This window comes from Hypanus sabinus, chromosome 19 (assembly GCF_030144855.1).
Source record: "Hypanus sabinus isolate sHypSab1 chromosome 19, sHypSab1.hap1, whole genome shotgun sequence".
Lineage (NCBI taxonomy): Eukaryota > Metazoa > Chordata > Chondrichthyes > Myliobatiformes > Dasyatidae > Hypanus > Hypanus sabinus.
In genome coordinates, this window is record NC_082724.1 from 39320429 (window position 1) to 39334270 (window position 13842).

General features: G+C 40.7%; 1 long non-coding RNA gene across 1 annotated transcript; it reads right to left on the reverse strand.

The window, feature by feature from the left end:
• Positions 1-667: 667 nt before the first annotated feature.
• LOC132378137 (uncharacterized) lies at positions 668-12476 on the reverse strand. Its single transcript, XR_009506898.1, has 4 exons — positions 12289-12476; positions 11385-11492; positions 7661-7711; positions 668-873 (listed from the first exon to the last, which is right to left on the reverse strand). It is a non-coding gene; the product is annotated as an uncharacterized LOC132378137 (long non-coding RNA).
• Between the last annotated feature and the right edge of the window lie 1366 nt (positions 12477-13842).

Below are 13842 nucleotides of genomic sequence, written 5' to 3' on the forward strand. Positions count from 1 at the left end.
GCTGTCTGACATGTTGAGTATCCCCCACATTTTCTGCATTAATTTTCTCCAAACTAAATGCATGATTCAAATGATGGCTTACACTTCAATAACTGTCATAAGGTAGCTTTTAATTCTGCCAAAAACTATTTCCTCCTACAGCAAAAGGCAACCAAAATCAGCCAATGACATGTGTGATTTGTCTTTATGTAGTGTTTGATGATGAAGAGCTACAATTATTGTCAAACTTTTTCATGTAGCAAAGTGCTGCAATGGCAGTTTAAAAGGTTTTCATGAAGGCTAAGGACTACTTGGATGAAAGGTGATTCCTGATGTTTGAAGATTTATGCTTTAATCAGTCACTGCACTGTCTAAATAGGAGCTATGATGTGCTTTGTCAGGAATCAGGGAGAAATCTCCTGAACGCTCTCCACGTTCAGTCCACTATTTACTTTGCAGATAGCAAGGCTGCTCAGCTTACAGATGCCCAAGATGAAATGGGAGAGACTGAGTTGGGCCATCACTGTGCTTTTTTTGTTCTTCAGTGATCCAGTTTAAACATTTGGTGCTAAGAGTTGTTCATTGAAGATTTAGAACAAAATTCTGTAAAGACTCTTTATTGGGTGCCAAATCAGTTTAATCATCAATTAACACATTAATGATCTTGCATTTGGCATTTACGCTGTAATGTGATCAAAGGCATTGCCTGAAGGAAGGTTGTTCAATTGGTACTGATGGAGAACCACAGCATTGTTGTATGGATTCTAGCTGGAGATGACAGAAAGGTTCAACATAGCATTCAGCAGAGAACATCCTGAGTGTAGAGGCTTATAAAGTTATGAAGAGCATCACAGATAAGATCACGTCACAATATTTCTCCCAATGTAGATCCATCTAAAACAGGAGAGCATAATATTAAGGTGAGAAGGGAAACATTTAAAGAAGACCTAAAAGGCAAGTTTTTCACCCAGAATGTGTTGGCTATATGGTACATGGGCCAAATGCAGGCAAATAGAACTAGCTCAGGAAGACACCTTGGCATCAAAGTTCAAAGTTCAAAATAAATTTCTTATCAAGATACATATATGTCACCATATACAACCCTGAGATTCATCTTCTTGTGAACATATTCAATAAAACCAAAATAGAATAACCATAATAGAATCAATGAAAGTTTGCACTAACTTGTGTGCTTAAGCAGTATGCAAAAGACAACAAATTGTGCAAATATAAAAAGAATGAAATAATAATAATAAATAAATAAGCAATGAATATCAAGTGGTTGGTGCATGGTTGGTGCCTGAGTCTGTGGTGGAGGCAGATACACCAGTGAAATTTAAGAGACTACTAGACAGGTATATGGAGGAATTTAAGGTGGGGGTTATATGGGAGGCAGGGTTTAAGGGTCGGCACAACATTGTGGGCCAAATGGCCTGTACTATGCTGTATTGTTCTTTGTTCCTATCTTAGTATAACAACGATCTAGTTTGTTGGGAGCTCTAGTACTACAGGTAATTGGGCAGGGTTTTCTTCAAAGAAGCCTGGTTGAAGTCTGACTGTGATTTTGAATGCATTGGGATGGACTGATGTTTGATTCGGCATCATGCGGTATCTCATACAACTGATTATCATTGGGTGCTGGTGGTATGTAAAGTGTGGTCAGGATTATGGAGGAGAACTCCCTAAGTAAATAGAATGATTAACATTTGACTGTTAGGTGTTCAAGGTCAGGGGAACACGAGTTTGACAAAACCACTAGAATGGCGCACCGCCGTGAGTTGGACTCATAATAATAATTGGCAGCCTTTTACGAGGAAAACTGAGGTGTACTTATCACATGTTAATTTGCTCGAGACAGATTGCAATCAGCTGAAAGTACATGTAAGGTATTTATAGATAGGATAGAATATGTGGTGGATCTAACCATTAGCTGTCAGCACAGTTTCGAAAATCAATTTAGCTACTGCATGTAGTTTTATTATTTGCACTTTGCATCATTACTTTCCCTGAGAAAGCTTTTTCAGTTTGTTGTCTTGAACCTCAAGAGACTTTATGGTGATAATACTCCCACGGTGGTTCTTTGATCCTTTGCTAAGATTTCTGAAATAAATCAGAATCTGCTTTCATTAGCATCATTATTTGTATTTGTAGTAATTGGTTTTAATTTGCACAGAAGTAATTGGTTTTAAAACAAGAATTCCTGAAGATTCTGTACTTCTTTGATGTAGTTATGTAGGTATATTTGTTTAAAGTAATTTCATCTCTTAAGGTGCATAAAACAAGCAGTACAAATGCTTTGTCCTGCAGAAATAAGATCAGAAAACAATAATGTGATACCCTTCATTAGTTCAACAGAGGCCAAATGAACAATATTCAAATGTACTCACAATAGGTTCTTTGATGGAGAATGAAAGAATCTACACAGTAAGGGATTATATATTGGAATACAAAGTTTTGGTCCAATAAAATGTGCTTTATACAGTACTTGCTTTGTATATCTAAAGGAAATGTATTTCCTTGAAGGCTCAGAGTACATTCGAGCAAAATATTTGCAGATTTATCAACTCACATTTCTTGCAATATGTTAAACATCTTTCAGTGAATACTTGTTTCTGTGATAAGTAAAAGAAGTTTAAAATTGTTCAAAGTTCAAAGTAAATGTATTATAAATGTGCATATGTGTTAGCATATACTCCCTTAGGATTCATTTTCTTGCAGGCATTTATAGGGAGAAAACATATGATTGAATTTACACAAAACTGCATAAACACAACAAGACATGATCTGCAAAAGAAGTCAAACTGTGCAGATAAAAAATACAGCAAATATGAGTTGTAAAGTGTTTTTGAAAGACTTTTTCAAAGGGGGCAACACAGCAGTGTAGAGGATAGTGCAAAGCTTTACAGCGCCAGTGTCCCAGGTTCAATTCCAGCCTTGTACATTCCCCCATGATGCATGTGTTTCCTTTGGGTTGTCCAGTCTCCACCCTCACTCCTAAGATACATGGATTAGAAGTTTGATTGGTCACATGAGTATAACTGGACAGTGCAGACTCATTGGGCCGGAAGGGCCTTTGCTGTGTGGCATTTCCAAATAAAAATAGAAATAGAAATTGAGTCTGCAGTTGTAGAATTAGTTCAAGGTAGTGGGAATAGAAGTTAAAGGTTAAAGATTAGTTTTATCTGTAACATGTACATCAGTAAAATGAATTGTTTGCGTCAATGACAAATGCAGTCAGAGGAAGTCCTGGGGGCAGCCCACATGTCTCCATGCTTCCAGCACCAACATAGAGTGTGCACCACTGACAAACCCTAACCCTTTGGAATATGAGAGGAAATCGAAACAGCTGGAGGAAACCCATGCAGTCATAGAGACCCCTAGAGATAGCGGTGGGAATCTCCAGTTGCAATAAGTGGTACTGTAAAGTGTTACAGCAACCACTGTGCAACCGTACCACCCACCCTGAATCTATGCAAACTTCTAAGAACAAAGAGGCATTGTAGTGCCTTCTTTGTAAGGTCAGTTATGCACTCGTCACAGGACAGATTTTCTGATATGTTAACATAAATCTGAAGCTACCGTCCCTCTTCTTCTGCAAGCTGCAATAGCGTTGTATTAACTGCAATGCCACCCTGCTGCCCACGGTAGCAGAGGAATTACGTCCAAAATACATCATTTCAAGCATTCCCCTCCCTTCCAACTTCTTACCAGGCCTGTTTCATCACGAACAGGGAGTCGTACTGAAATCTCTCCTCACAGTATTTGAGGACAGTTTATAGAAGTGGAGTACCTGCTACTGAATGTTTCCTAACCATTCAATGACTGCTTGAACTGGTTGTAGATAAATATCACCTCCCCTTTACAGACATGACATGAATCATGATTTCAGTACCTTCCTGAGATTCTAAAAGTATTCCCCTTTACTGTGTGCAAGTCTAGAAAATAAGCTTTTGGAAGAAGATGATGGACAAAGGCTGGACTGGATGGAGTGTGGCAAGATTTTGGGTGTTGTGGTAGAGGTGACAGTGTGGGGCAAGATGGAGGATACAGACTTGGGGAGGTGAGATAGGGATGTAGGATTGGGAGAATATAGTTGTCAATTCACTCCTCTGAGAGGACAGAGGGAAGATAGTAAGTGAATTTCAACAGATGAGGCTCAGGAAGGGGCAAGAGTGGGGACTGGAGGTTGATTTGCTTAAAGAGGAATTAAGGTGAATTAGTTTGACAGAACTGAAGTGGGATGGGGGGGGGGGGGCGCCAGAGGAAGGCTTGGAAATAGGATGGATGATAGAGTGATCCAGTGTGGTCCTCCGCTGGTCAAGTTCGAACGTGGATGTTGTGTGGATGTCATGCTGTTGCTGCAGCACCGCCAGTGGCTGATGAGACCAATGCAAGAGTAGTAGTCTCTGTTGTAAAGATCACATCTATAGGTTGTCCCAGCTCTGCTGGAGATACACGTCCTTTTCTATGTGCTCGTTTGCTTCTGCCACTTTCAGGAACAACTTAAGGTGTTGTTTCAGGGTGTTCTCCTGGTGCAGCTGGCTGCAAGTCCCGCCCAGGACTCAATGTTAATATCCTGAACCTTCATGTCCCACTTGCAGACATCCTTGTACAGCTGCTGCAGGCAGCCAGTGGTTCTCTTGCCTGACGCCAGCTCACCATAGACGATGTCTTTTGGGATGTGGCCATGCGCATGTGGCCTATGCAGCTTGAGCAGGGAGTAGGGAGGCCAGCACAAAGGAGAACTTCAGCATTGGGTCACAAACACAAGAAAATCTTCAGATGCTAGCAATTCAAAGCAACACCCGCAAAATGCGGGACGAACTCAGCAGGCCAGGTAGCATCTGTGGAAAAGAGTAAACAGTGATCGTTTCAGGCCAAGACCCTTCATCAGGACTGGAAAGGAAGGGGAAAAGTCAGAATAAGAAGGTGAGGGGAGGGAGGAAGAAGTACAAGGTGGCAGATGATAGGTGATACTGGGATAGGGAGAGGGGAGGAAGAAGTACAAGGTGGCAGATGATAGGTGATACCGGGGTAGGGAGAGGGGAGGAAGAAGTACAAGGTGGCAGATGATAGGTGATACTGGGATAGGGAGAGGGGATGAAGTAAAGAACTGTGAAGTTAATGGAAGAAAGAAATAAAGGGCTGGAGAAAGGCAAATCTGATATGAGAGGTCCAAAGACCCTGGAAGAAAGAGAAGGGGGAGGAGCACCAGAGGGAGGTGATGGGCTGGTAAAGAGATAAGGTGAGATAGGAGAACAAGAATGGGAAATGGTGAAGTGGGGGCTGCAATTACCAAAAGTTCAAGAAATTGATGTTGATACCATCAGGTTCGAAGCTACCCAAAAGGAATATAAGGTGTTGCTGCTCCAAACTGAGTGTTGCTTCAGCATGGCAGTAAAGGAGGCCATGGGCTGACATGTGCAAATGGGAATGGGAAATAGGATTGAAATGGGTGACCACTGGGAGATCTTTCTTCTGGTGGATGGAGCATAGGTGCTCGGTGAAGTGGTCTCCCACTCTATGTCAGGTCTCACCAATGTACAGGAAGCCACACTGGCAGAACTGGATACAGTAGATGACCCCCAACAGACTCACAGGTGAAGTGTCGCCTCACCTGGAAGGACTATTTGGGGCCCTGAATGGCAGTGAGCGAAGAGATGTAGCAGCAGGTGTGGCACTTGTTCCACCTACAAGGATAAGTACTAGGAGGGAGATCAGTGGGGAGGGACAAGTGGACAAGTGATCTCTGCTGAAGGTGGAAAGTTGGGGGGAGGGAAAGATGTGAGATGGAGGAAGTTTTGGAGAATTATGTGCTGGTGTGCAATGGAGTTAATGATGGTGTTACAGAAACCATATTTACATATATTAAAATACTCTAGCTTCCTATAGTTGAGCATTCGATATGATGACGTCAATACTGAGCAAGAATCATGCAGTATTATTTTGTCCTTTCTTTGATGTGCTCCTCCTGATTGCAGAGGGTTAATTGAGTTCTTTACAACATGGATTTTTTTCTGCCAAAATCTTTATCATTTAATATCCATTCTACATCCTGTAGAGTGAACGCAGCCAAGCTGGGCTACTGAGATATGTGGACCGTCGTCTACTTTAAGTCCTAAACACTAAATCTAGTTGAATTTTTGGGACTGAAAAGACCGGAGAAAGTGAGAAGATTTCCAGTGCTTTGAAATTATAATGATTTATTAAGGAAATGGTTCTGAACTTGTAATAACTCAAAGCATGACCTTACATAAGCTTCAAATTCTATATCCGGTAGGCTTCTGTGAAATAAGCACCCTTCTGTTTGGTTTAATGAGTTGTAATCAGTGTAACTTTATTCCTGGTTTTTGTCTGCTCTTCAAACCACAGTTTTAAAACTTATAAATAGTCTTCCATGCACGTTTAGTCACATTTTGAGACAAAGTGGAGTTTGGGTGATCAGAAATAGGTATAATGTATTTTACTTCTGCTATTTTCATGGCTCAAGGATTGTCATATGAGCCTATAAAAATAACCAATATCCTTACAAATAGTGAATGCATGACTGGAATCACTGATGTCTTTTTCCTTTGATTATCAATTATCTTCAGTTGGTGGAAGAGATTGTGTTGTCAGGTTCCTCGATTTCATACTTTGTCAAATGCTGCCTTAGTGTCAAGGGCAGTCACTGTCATTGAAAGTTTGGCCAAAGAGCTGAAATCAAGAATAATAGAGCCATAGACCCATAGAGCACTACATCACAGAAACAGGTGCTTCAGCCCAATTAGTCCATGCTGAACTTTTAATCTGCCTAATCCCAATGGCCTGCGCCTGAACCATACCCCTCATACCCCTCCCATCCATGTACTTATCCAAATTTCTCTTAAGTGATTTTAATCAAACTTACATCCACCACTTCCACTGGCAACTCATTCCACACTCTCAGCACCCTTTCAGTAAAGAAGTTCTCCCTCAGGCTCCCCTTAAATATTTCACCTTTCAAACTTAACATGACCTTTAGTTCTAGTATCACCCACTCAGTGAAGAAGGTCTGCTTGCATTTTTTCTATCTGTACCACACATAATTCTGGATACATCTATCAAGTCTCCTCTTATTCTCCTACACTTGAGGGAATAAACCCTCGATAACTCAGGTCTTCAAGTCCTGGTAAATTTTCTCTCTATTCTTTCAGTCTTAATGGTTATCTTTCCAGTGAGTAGGTGACCAGAACAGCACACAGTACAGGCCTCACAAATATCTTATACAACTTCAATGTAACATCCCAATGCCTGAACTAATACTCTGTTTATGAAGCCCAACATGCCAGAAGTTCTCTTTACGATCCCATCTACATGTGACGTCACTGTTTGGAGAAAGGCTGTCATGAGGTCTGGAATGATGTAGGGCTCACAATACCCTAAGTAGGCATTGGTGAATAGTTTGTTGGTGAATGAATTCTGCTTGTTAGCACTGTTGATGGCGCTTTTAAGCAGTACTTATTGACCGTTAACATTGCTGATCATTGAGAGTAGCTGGATTGGATTTGCCCTGCTTTAGGTGGATAAACATTTTCTACTGTGTCAGCTGTTTGAATCCTTTTCCAAATCTGAATGATATTGGAAGATTGAATTGGAAATTAAAGTGAGAATGGGTTTCACAAAATTCAGTGTTATGATTGCCAAAACAATTCGGTCTCACCTGGCAGCTTGGGCAGATATTCATTCACTCAATGCAGTCTTTGACAGGCACCTATCAAATCAAAGGGAATGGTATAAAGTACTCTTCATCAGAGACCATTTAACAGATTTCTCAGCAATTTACATGTAAATATTTCCTTCTATAAATGAAATTCAATTAAATGGGGTCATTTGATTTTGTACATTGTCACATATACTGAGATATAGTGAAAACCTATTGTTTGCATGCCATCCAGAGAGATTGTTCCATGCATCAGTACACCAAGGTAGTTTAAAGGGGAAAAATATGAAGAATATATGTTACCATTATAGAGAAAGTTCAGTGCAGGTAGACAAAGTACAGGAGCCATGACAAAGTAAATTAGGAGATCAGGAGTTATTTTACATTGTTTTGTGGTAATTTCATTGATCTAAAAATACATTTCTGTAATTTATAGTCAGCTTTAAGAAGAACCTCTCTGAAGACTTTAAAGAAACCGATAAATGCATGAAGTGTCATAAGCTGATGTTGCAAGAGACTGTATTTCAACTATATGGTGTAGATTGACATCCTATAATACACTCTTACTCAAGTTATATGAACTTAATTAGGCTTGAAATGACTGGCTTGTCTTCAAATATAATGGAATTGCTTTTCACAGCATTCTTATATTAAAGTTAACCAAGCTCTTTAGACAGGTTGTTAATGTATTGTGGCCTAGAATGCCAAATGTTAATGGGAAATTTGTTGCATAATTTTGTCGAGGTTTATAAAGTGTAAATCTTTCAATGTAACAGAAAAAATTAACTTTTATGTTATTTCAAGCAAAATATATTTAAGAAGAATATTCAGTCTGTAACTGAGAAAGGACTTCCTTTTGAGATTACTTTGTGATTTGTACAAGGAAAAATTTGGTGAAAACTCTTTATGAACCTTCGTCTGGACCATAACGAGCTTCCATTGTATTCCTGCTCCACATTGCCTGACATTTGTCTGATAAACTGAGCCATTTGCTCCATTTCAACAAGCCTCACTTTGTTTACCAGATTGCCCTGCTGCCCTGATTGAATTTTACTGTAGGCTCCGATGTGCATGTAACAAATAAAGCTGATTATTCTTTGAACTCAGCTTCTTCCTTGTTGATAGCAGTCCTAAAAGATGTCCTGGAAGGTGATGGGTGAAGAGATGGATGAGGGCTTTGATGGTTTTGATTTACTCTCAGAAGTGCTGTGGAGTCAGAAGTAAAGTAATTGCTTTTTAATAATCCATAATTGTTATCAAATTTTGGTAGAATGCCTGCCAAACATTTGGTCTATCCCAAGTTTAGGTAGGTTTCAAAAGGGCTCTCAATGAATCATTTGTCCCAAAGTCTATGCAATGGCTGATATCTGTTTAAGATGCCTCCAAGAATGACTGCTAATCATCTAAGACCAGTGTGCTATCAAGTGTATTTTAGGAATTCTTGGGTACAGTACCTGAGATTAATTGGGTACTTACTCCCATGTACTAGAAACTAAAGAAGAATTTCCACAATCACATATTTTGTTAGTTTTCTAATAGTAGGTAATAGACTAAAACATTAAGGCTCAACCACCAAAAATGTTTACAAAAATGCAGCAGATAAATTGCGCAGGCTGAGAAACATTGGCACAGAGTTTAACTCATTCCAGAAACTCATTGATGCATTTTCCACCTAGAAACAACTGCACTAATGAATTACTTGCTCTGATTCAATCATATTGCCGGAGAAGAAGCAGCACAATTGAGATCTATTTCTAAGATGTCCTAGTGAGAGGTGTGTCTCAGACTCAGACGAACGGGCTTTGTTTTGTTGTTTTTGGTATGCTTTGTTCTGTTGCGTGATGGAGTTGCTGAAATGTACTGGTGATGGAATGCATGGCTAAACTTGTGTGCTGCCCCCAGCACATCCTTAGGTTTGTTGGTTTGAATGCAAAACAACACATTTCACTGTATACTCTGATGTAAATGCAACAAACCTGAATCTGAGTTTGAATTAGACTCACTTTAACTAATTTCCCTGGAAAATTACACAAACTGGGAATGTCAACATTAGATGAGAGACTCAGAATTCATCAATGCCGGAATCATTATTCAGACAAGTACATTGACACAACTGGAGAGCTGCTGCCTCAAAACACAGTTCTGGATTCGGATTTGGCATCAGGTGTTGGCTGTATGGAATTTGCATGTTATCCCTGTGACTAAGTGGGTTTCTATGAGTTGCTGAGGTCACTTGCCATATCCTAAAGACATGCAGGTTAGTAAGACACTGTTTATCGGCCCCAGTGTAGGAAGTGTCTGGTAGAATTTGGGGGGACTTGGAAGAAATGTGAGAGATATATGGGATGAATGTAGCATGAATGGAAATGAGTGTTTGATGGTCAGTGTGAGCGGGCTTAGTAGGCTGAAAAGCCTGTCTGTGTAATGTCTCTTTGGCTTTCTGAGGAAATGCCCAGTCTAGATTTCTAAGCCAGTACAACAGCCAGTTACTGGCATGGGTGGAGCATTGGCTGGTTGGCAAAGGGAATAAAGGGATCCTATTCTGGCTGGCTGCCGGTTACCAGTGGAGCTCCACAGGGGTTGGTGTTGGGATCGTTACTTTTTATGATGTATGTCAATGATTTGGACTAGAGTATTAAAGGATTTGTGGCTAGATTTGCCGATGATACAAAGGTAGGTGGAGGACCGGGTAGTGTTGAGGAAACAGAGAGCCTTTAGAGAGACTTAGATAGTTTAGGGGAATGGGCAAAGAAGTGGCAAATGAAATACAATGTTGGAAAGTGTATGGTCATGCACTTTGGTGGAAGAAATAAATGGGCAGACTATTATTGAGATGGGGAGAGAATTCAAAATGCAGAGATGCAAAATGATTTGGGAGTCCTTGTGCAAGATACCCTAAAGGTTAACCCGCAGATTGAGTCAGTTGTGAAGAAGGCGAATGCAATGTTGGCATTCATTTCTAGAGGTGTAGAATATAAGAGCAGGGATGTGATGTTGAGGCTCTATAAGGCACTTGTGAGGCTGCACTTGGAGTATTGTGTGCAGTTTTGGGCTTCTTATTTTAGGAAGGATCTACTGATATCGAAGAGGGTTCAGAGAAGATTCACGAGAATGATTCCAGGAATGAGAGGGTTACCATATGAGGAATGTCTGGCAGCTCTTGGGCTGTATTCCCTGGAGTTCAGAAGGATGAGGGAGGATCTCACAGAAGCATTCCAAATGTTCAAAGGCCTGAACAGATTAGATATGGCAAAGTTATTTCCTATGGTAGGGGACTCTAGGACAAGAGGGCTTGACTTCAGGATTTAGAACTGAGATGCGGAGAAATTACTTTAGTCAAAGGGTGGTAAATCTGTGGAATTTGTTGCTATGAGCGACTGTGGAGACCAAGTCATTGGGTGTATTTAAGGCAGAAATAGATAAGTTCTTGAGTAGCCAGGGCATCAAAGGGCATGGGGTGAAAGCAGGGGAGTGGGGATGACTGGATGAAGTGGATCAGCCCATGATTGATGGCAGAGCAGACTTGATGGGTCAAATGGCCTACTTCTGCTCCTAAATCTTATGGTCTTATGATCTTATAACATATTTGGTATTCTTGAAACAATGTTTGAGACTGAATATTTGTAGATTGAACTAAACCCCATGATTAGAAATAAATAAACCATTTGAATGTAGGAAATAATGCTGTCGAAGGAAAGCAGCATCCATCATCAAAGATCCTCACCACCCAGGCCATGCTCTTTTCTTGCTGCTGCCATCAGGTAGGAGGTCCACGAGCCTCAGGACTTGCACCACCAGGTTCAAGGGCAGTTACTACCCCTCAACCATCAGGCTATGAACAAAAGAGAATAATTATACTCATCTACTGAGATGTTCCCACAACCAATAGTCTCACTTTAAGGACTCTTTATCTTGATCATGCTCTCATTATTTATTGCTATTTATTTATATTTACATTTGCACCGTTTGTTGTCTCTGTGTTCCTACTCCTTCACTGATCCTGTTTACAGTTACTGTTCTATAGATTTGCTGAGTCTGCCCATTGGAAAAAAAATCTCAAGGTTGTATGTGGTCACATTTATGTACTCTGATAAAAATTTTTTAAATGTTCCAGAATTGGATGTAATAGACAGTACTGTGCAAAACTCTTAGGCACCGTAGATTTTTTATGTAAGTTCTGTTTTAGATTTTTATTTTTTATCCTTCTGCATTAGTATATCAGCAGAAAATAGAAAATGTTAATTTCCAAGCATTCATTTCCCAAAAACGTAAGTGCTACAAAGATGCTTTCGAATTTTGCCAAAGAAAGTTATAGAGTTCTCGTGCAGGGTGTAGAAACTCTGAACTAAACACCAAGTTAAACTGTAGCCAATGAGGACAGGATCGCAGTAAGATTAACCATTTACTGTTCATTCTTCCACATTAATGTATAGTGAAAATTGTTGATAAAACAATACAAAATATATACAGTATCTGTTTCCTTCTTGGCAACACATTTACATCATAACTACTTGTAAGAGTAAAACTATAACAAACTATATTACATTAAAGTCTCATTAAAGTACAACATACAGTCAGAATCTACCTACGCCATCAACAAATTTAAATACACCTCAACACAAACTTACCAGCAACGCTTTAAATAGCACAAGAAAGTAAACCTCATCAACTGTCATTTCTTTTAACAGAATCAGCGTTAACATTTTTACTTCAACATATCAACTGTCATATGAACTTATGGCGTTGCTTCTATGATGTTTCTTAGCACGTAGAAATGGCACTTTTCTCACGCTGATCCTGCACCCACAAGCCCCTGCCTTCCAATTTCTCCAAACCGGTATTTACCCACAAGACGTGGCGAAACCGGGTGTGACGTCATCACATGCTGTGAAACATCACAGATAATGAATTTACCTTCAACAACTGCAGCGTAGTTATCAACCTTTAACTTTAACCAGAAAATAGTTGTAAATGAATTATTCAAAGCAAAAATGTAATAAAGCTAAATAAATGCCCTAAGGGCAACACACTCCCCACCTGACCTTTGTAAGGTCACTATGAACATAATACAAACTTCAGTCTCTAGATCAGTCTTTAGGTAGTAGAACGACATCTGCAACTGGTCTTTGGTAAGTTTTCACATCACCTTGGTCAGAAGTTTTTAACTCAACCTTCCTGACATGTCCATCCCTACCAGTGAATGTGGCAGTGATTCTGGCCATTGGCCAGCAGTTGCGGGCGATCTGTTTGATCCTGAGCAGGACTAGATCTCTAACTTGAGGATTCCTCCGGGGTTCTGTCCACTTCTGTCTGCATTGCAACAAAGGTAGATATTCATGTCTCCAACGAGACCAGAACTGATTTGCGAGAGCCTGAACCTGTCTCCATTGCTTTGTGTACAAATCCTTGTCTGAGAAGTCCCTAGGTGGAGGGGGAAATCTTGCCTTCTGCGTAACAATGATTGATAGCGAGAGTATGAAGGGGCTTTCTGGGTCGGAAGACACAGGTAGGAGTGGTCGCGCATTTATAATAGCTGTGACCTCTGCCATTAGTGCGCACAGTACTTTGTGGGTCAGTCGGGTGTTTTGTTGCAGAAACATTGAATGAAGGATTCTTCTGGCCAATCATCCGCTCCCAAGAGCCTCCCATGTGAGAGGCGTGTGGTGAATTGAATTTCCAGTTGCACCCCTGCTCACTGAGGTACCTTTGCGCTGCTTTGTCCATCCAGAGCTCCTTGGATGCTCCAACAAAGTTTGTGCCGCAATCAGATCTTAAATGTTTCGCAGGGCCTCTTAGTGCAAAGAAGCGCTCTCGAACTCATGCAGCTGAACATGATGGCCCACTGTTTGCTCTCTGTTTGTCCTCCTCTGGTGCATCTAGTGGTGATAGTCCAGGGACCAAATACATTGAGCCCCACATATGTAAAAGGAGGGCAGGCATCGAGGTGTTCTGGTGGGAGGTCCACCATACGTTGAACTTCCAGCTTCCCTTGCAGTTTCCTGCAGGTTACACATCTGTGGAGTACTGAATTGATCAGTGTTTTCCCTCCCAAGATCCACAGTCTCGGTGCCCTGATTGCTCCCTCTGTCAGGTGACGGCCCTGATGCCTTACCTGTTCATGGTGATGGCGTGTGAGCAGTAAGGACACGTGGCTGTCTTTGGGCAGGATTACTGGGCTCTTT